The following is a 6,547-nucleotide window of genomic DNA, read 5'->3' as shown; positions in this document are numbered from 1 at the left end:
AAAAAAAAAAAAAATCCACCTTTGGGAGTGGCCCAGTCAGAGCCAGACCTGAATCCAATAGGGATGCTATGGAATGACCTCCAGAGAGCCATTTACACCAGACATCCTATAATACAGTAACATAGCTGAGCTGAATCAGTTCTGTCAGGACCAATAGTGTTGTGCAGTTCTGATCTGCAGCTGCAGGAAACTTTGGTGTAGGTTCAACCTTTGTTAAATCCAAGGGTTAACTAACTTTTCCCACCTGCACTGTGAATGTTTAATGGATATGTTCAATAAATACACTAAGTATTATAATTGTTTGTGTGGTATTCGATTAAGCACATTGTGTTTGTTTATACTTGTGACTTAGATGTAGATGAGATCACATTAAATGGCCAATTAATGCAGAAATCTGAGAAATCCCAAAGGGTTCACATAGTTCTTCTTGCCACTGTACATGTGTGAATGCAATAATGAGGAGAAGCCACAAGCCAAGCTGCTAACCTGATGCTAAGAGTAAGATATTCATTTGCAGGGGAGAGCCTGAGGGTGGGGTCAAAGGTCACTTCTGACAGGAAGTTGGTGAAAGGTCAGTGAAGAGGTCAGAACGCTAACAGATTATTGTTTTTTTTTTCTTCTTTGTTTTACGACCATGTGCCGTGTTTGTGTGTGTTTGAGTTTGCTACAATGAAAATGTGACTCAACTCCATGCAGGGGTGTGGGGGGTGTGGGGATTCCTCAAGCAAAGTGTGACTAATGGGGCATGCTTGTGTGTGTGTGTGTGTGTGTGTGTGTGTGTGTGTGTGTGTGTGTGTGTGTGTGTGTGTGTGTGTGTGTGTGTGAAGGGGGGGCTTTGTGGTTCCAAGGTCGTCCCCATTAACAGGAAGCAGCAGAAGCCCCCAAGGTAAGAAGGGTCTACCCACAGGGTTACTCATGGTCCAAATGGAATGTGACAAGAGTGCATGCGCATGTGTGTGTGTGTGTGTGTGTGTGTGTGTGTGTGTGTGTGTGTGTGTGTGTGTGTGTGTGTGTGTGTGTGTGTGTGTGTGTGTGTGTGTGTGTGTGTGTGTTTTATACCTTCATGTGAGCAGAGGTGGATGAATGAATGCTTGTTCTGAAGAACTGTGGAAGCTGTTTGTCCCTGCATGTAATTGTGTTGGGAAGGAGGCTCAGGCCTGAGGCTGCTGCTGTCACAGAGGCAGACTGACACACACACACACACACACACACACACACACACACACACACACACACACACACACACACACACACACACACACACACACACGCACAATGATAGAGTGTGTGTCTAAGGTCTAGTGAGCAATACTCCACACAGGATTTAGGTAGTGAGCGTGGCTGATGACACAAAGCTGCTAATTCAGACTGACCACAGCCATTATTAACACTGAATAAACACACGTAGCAGTAACACAGTATGGACAATATACATTTGTTCCTGATGGAAAGAAACGTCAATGGTGTCCTTTTGTTTTGAAATACAAATAAATAGATAAATGTAGCACTCCCCTCAATAGACCTTTTACTAAGGGCAGGCTTCTGGGTTCATCTGTTCTAATTTTAACCCTGATTTACAAGTAATTTTTTAAAGGTAATTTGGATTTCAATTTTTAATGCACACTCAATTTATACACCTATATGAATTAACCTTTTTACTCTGGCAAAGAAATAGCACAAGACTCTTTTTTAGAAAATAAACAAATCAATGATTTACTTAGAATTTCAAATGTATTCAAACAAACAGCATACTTTTACTGAAATTATGTTTCAAATAAACCATGAAAGGATCTGATTCACTGTCAGTTATTAAATTAACCAATCTACCAGAGAGTAGTCTACCTTTTCAGTTGAATAGAACACTTTTAAGTTTCCCAACAATATATAGAATACTCCTTTAAGTTTCAATAAACTACTCTTAAAGTTTTTGGAATACCCCTTTAAGTTGCAAAAAATACCTTCAAGTTACTCAATTACACTCAAACCCTTTTAGTTACTTTCAGTAAACTCAAACACTACTCAGTGGGCCCACACTGACACACACACATACACACAGCCGGCAAAATAAAAATAACCCCCGTTGCAGGCCTGATATGGTGACTTTTGAGTCCGAGGAAATCCACCTTTATTTCCAATGATCCAGGAACAGTTAAGGAAAAGTGTTACCTCCGATCCCAAGAACAGCTGTTTACCCGGTCCGAGTCCGGCAGGCGACAAGACGGGAAGACAGGAGGCAAACCGGTGAGCAGACGATGGAGCCTCCCTGGCAGCCCGGGACGATGTCCACCGATGACGAGTCACACACCCACACTGGCAGCCTCCAACGACGACGATTCACACACACTGGCAGCGGCCGAGCCGAATCCTCATGCTCCCGTGGTGAGATCACAAGGCAGTGCCGATGTCAGAAGCTGGTTTAGCTCCTCGCGGCTAAGTCCGTTCGCTTTGATAGCGAATGCTAACAACACAGTCCGAGTTAGCTCAGTAGCTAGGCTAAGCTAACAACAGTTCAGCTTCGGCAGGAGTTCCGAGCTGAAACTTCTGGAGCTGAACACTAAATAGTACTCCAATGTCTGGGTTCCGACTGTCGAGCAGACAGTCTCTAGACACGGAAACTACACACTTACTTAACTATTATCTCTACTTTACACTCGCGGCCATGCGTCTCCGTTGTGCCTTTTTTCGTCGTCGTCCCTCTTTTTTTCTCTGTCAAGTTTTTTCCAGAAACATACACTCTCGCACTTGCTCACATCCGGTCTACACCTGACAATCCCACCTTAACTAATAAATGACCAGGATCACACTTCTTCTCAATCAGTACTTCCTCTCTCCCTATGAGTTCCTTCAAAATAAAATAAAATATTTAACCATGTGCGTTTTAATCTTATTAATTAGGAACCCTACACCTTCTGTTGTCAAACTATTTTAACCTTAATGAAATATTCCTTTTACATTTTTAAATGTAATTAATTTCAACCAAATATGAACCTTTTTAACCCATGACTTATTTATTTTATGAGTAAGGATTTTTAACAGGGTTACATAAAAATATACAGGTAATTAGCACTTCCTTAATTGATTTGGACTCTAAAAACTGTTAAAGAGTGGTATTAAAAACAGACCAGGGATATTTGATTGAGACCAGCCCCATCTGAAGACACACACACTAAACAATTAACACATTTAAAAGTAAAATCTAACTTTACAACAATAAAATACCTAAAAACAACTGGACTCGGTTTAGCGGGGGAAATAAGTATTGGCCACATCAACATTTCTCTTAGTGAATAATTTCTAATGGGGCAATTGACATGCAACTTACACCAGATGTCGGTAACAACCCATGTGATCCACATGTAAAGAAATCAAAAAATGTACTGTACATACATTACGTTATGAGTAATAGTGAAACGACACAGGTAACAAGTATTAAACACATGAAGTGTCTTGTGTTCGGTTTTCAGGTTTTAAATGCATAAAAGTACCACATAAATTTGTTTATAGCATCAAGGCCTTTTGACTTTGACATGAACCTTTATTTAAACAAAATCAAACAAACAAAAAAAAAAATCACAAAATTCTAAAATGCTCTGGTTAAAATTATGACATTTGTGGTGTTAGGGTCAATTTTGACCCTGTTATAGTGATAAGAACAATAATGAGAGTTAAAACTGAAATCATATGTGCAAAACCAACCTATCCATGGACAAGGAAGCCTACAAATGTAACCAATGGATGAGAAACAAATGGGGTGATAAATAATTGCTTTAAGCCTGCCACACACATAAAGATAATCGGGCTGATTTTGCCCCGATTTTCCCCCTTCCGACCACGGACAGACACCGCCCGATTATCTTAAGGTCTTAAGATTATCTTATAAGATTCTCTTGTAGTGTGTGGTGTGTTAAGAGTCAAAATTCCCCCGACAATCGGCTCGGAAAACGTTCGGCGCCGATAATCGTAAGTATTAAACATGTTCAATATTTACGATTATCGGGGCCGACTTCGGTGGCCGTTTCAATCAAAAGTCATCTTGTGTGTGGAGAGCCGGTGTTGTGCGGAGAAGCGCCTGCTTGCCGAGCTCTGCATGCTGCTCGCGGCAACAAGCCACTTCTCCACACAGCACCGGCAACCTCACAGAGAGCCACAGTGCAGCCCTGGCATTACATGAGGTTCACACAGACATTCACGCACACGGGAGGTTTCCTGATAGCTGATAGCAAAGACAGTAGCTCTCGTAGCCGGCAACAGCCGGCAATAGAGCAGCCATGTTTAAACGATCATGTGACCGCCGCTCACAGCCCGTCATGTGACAGCGCACGGGTCCCTATTGGACAGCCGCTTGACTGCTCGGCGTCCGGAGCCACAGACACACACAGATGGGATCGTTGTAAAGGCTGAAGTGTCCCGCTTTCATTAAAAAAAAAATTACGTCGCTCTCATTGTCCATTCCGGAAATAGACCCGAAAGAGTAGCTACGACGACACCCCTGGTATCGCTGCTGATGCCGGATTGTTTTCTGACCAGAGGGTCAAGATTCTGAAAAATCTTAATGTGTGTGGTGTGCTGTGTTTGGAATATCGCAGCACACCACACACAATACGATCAAAACTGTTCAATCACAGATTTTTTATCTTCATGTGTGGGGTCTCTCACAGATAATAAATCGGTTGAGATTTATAAAATCTTTATGTGTGTGGCAGGCTTTAGTGTGTTTTACAGCTGCTTTAAGACTCTGGTCAAAACTCCACCATAGATGGTAGCAGAAAGCTGACAAGAGGAAGGTTCAATTGAAGACAAGGGGTATACTGACAAAAAAAAAGGCCCAGGGGCCCACACCAAAAATATTTAGACCAATATTTTCATGGATAAGGAAGACTAACAATGTAACCAAGAGAAGAGAAACAAATTGGATGAAAAAAACGTTTTTTGTGTATTTTACAGCTTAAACTTTAACACCATAGATGGTAGCAGAAAGATAACAAAGCTTAATATTATTTAATGGTTTCTGTCAAGATGTGTCTGCGCTCCTTGTGTATGAAGCACTTATTGTTATTAGACAGGTTTGAACCTCGTGATCAGACCTCGAAGAAATGGATCTTCATTTTCAAGATCAATGCAAGATCGGTAGAAAACAAGATGTTCTTCACTTCACGCTGATAACCCGTCAGAGGAGAGAGGGGCTAACGTCAGTATATAATCCTGAGATCTCCGGTTCTGTGCGAACTTACAGTATCTATCACCCACCCAATTCAACTAGAGTGTCATACGAGACTTTGCAGACTTTGTGGCAGAAACAGCATTGAGATACGATCAGTTTCTAATTGTTGGTGAGTTCGATATACATGTCTTCTGCAAATTAGAAGAAGTTTAGTCCTAATTGATGCCTATAAAAAAGGTATGTCATCACCAAGGTGTCACACAAGAAGCATCTCATGATGGGTCAAAGCAAAGAGCTCTGTCAAGGCCTTCACAACTTTATGTTGAAAAACACACTGATGGTTGGTTGTGTTTCTAAACCTCTGAATGCACCATTGGGACCAGAAATAAAAATAACATAATTTCATAAGAAACCGGCCATGACCAGGTGCTCCTGCAAAATTTCTGACAGAGTCCAAAGAAAAATGAGAAGGGTTGTCCAAAAGCCAAGGAGCACTCACAGATAGTTTTAGACAGACCTAGAATTAGCAGGTAATGCACTCAACCACCACGGCCTCCATGCACGCTCACCATGTAGGACTATTGACACCTTCAATACTTATATTCCCCACTGTAGGAATCTGTGTCTTTAATGACGGTAACAGAACATTTTATTGGTCGACTCAGCCACATCCTCTCCATGAGCCATGTCTGAGAAACAAGCTGAGGAAATGTTAAACAGCTCAAACTTCCAGCTGCTGGGAACAGGCCACTAAAGACTGTTGGGGAATCTCTGGGTTTCAATGTGAAGCTACTTTTTCATCAACTGATTTTGTTCTGGAGCAGAGGACAGCTCTGTGGATAATTCAGCTGCTGTAACAAAACAAAAAAAAAGAAGTTATCATGGTAACAATCAAAACAAAGCGTTCTCAGCTCCTCCCTGATGTCTCTGTCCTCCACAGCCTTGGGGAAAATGCTGACTCTAAAAGTGAAAGTGCTTCATTCAGTGTTTGTACTGGTTATAACCTCCAGGTGTGTTTGATTTCCTGAACCACTGACACTGAGGGAAACCAAACCAGGAGAATGTGACGGCAGATTACAGCTCCCACGATCCCACACTGTCTTTTGTTATTGTTCTGATTGAGAAATAGAAGTTTGACTGTGTGTTTAACCATTTTTAGGACACTCATTTAAACTGGAGTATATCAGAGGATGTTCAAGGTCGAGGAAGTTACCATATATGGTTCTTCACCTTTTGAAGGTAGAAAGAATTGCCAAAATTACCCAAAACATATTTTAAAACACATGGATAAAGTTAGGGAACAAGGAAGGAACAGTGATCAATATATAGAAATATGTAAAAAAAAAAAAAAAAAAAAAAAAAAAAAAAGATAAGATAAGAAAGAAA

This window comes from Trachurus trachurus, assembly GCF_905171665.1.
Source record: "Trachurus trachurus genome assembly, chromosome: 10".
NCBI lineage: Eukaryota > Metazoa > Chordata > Actinopteri > Carangiformes > Carangidae > Trachurus > Trachurus trachurus.
Note: the sequence above shows the minus strand (reverse complement) of the source record.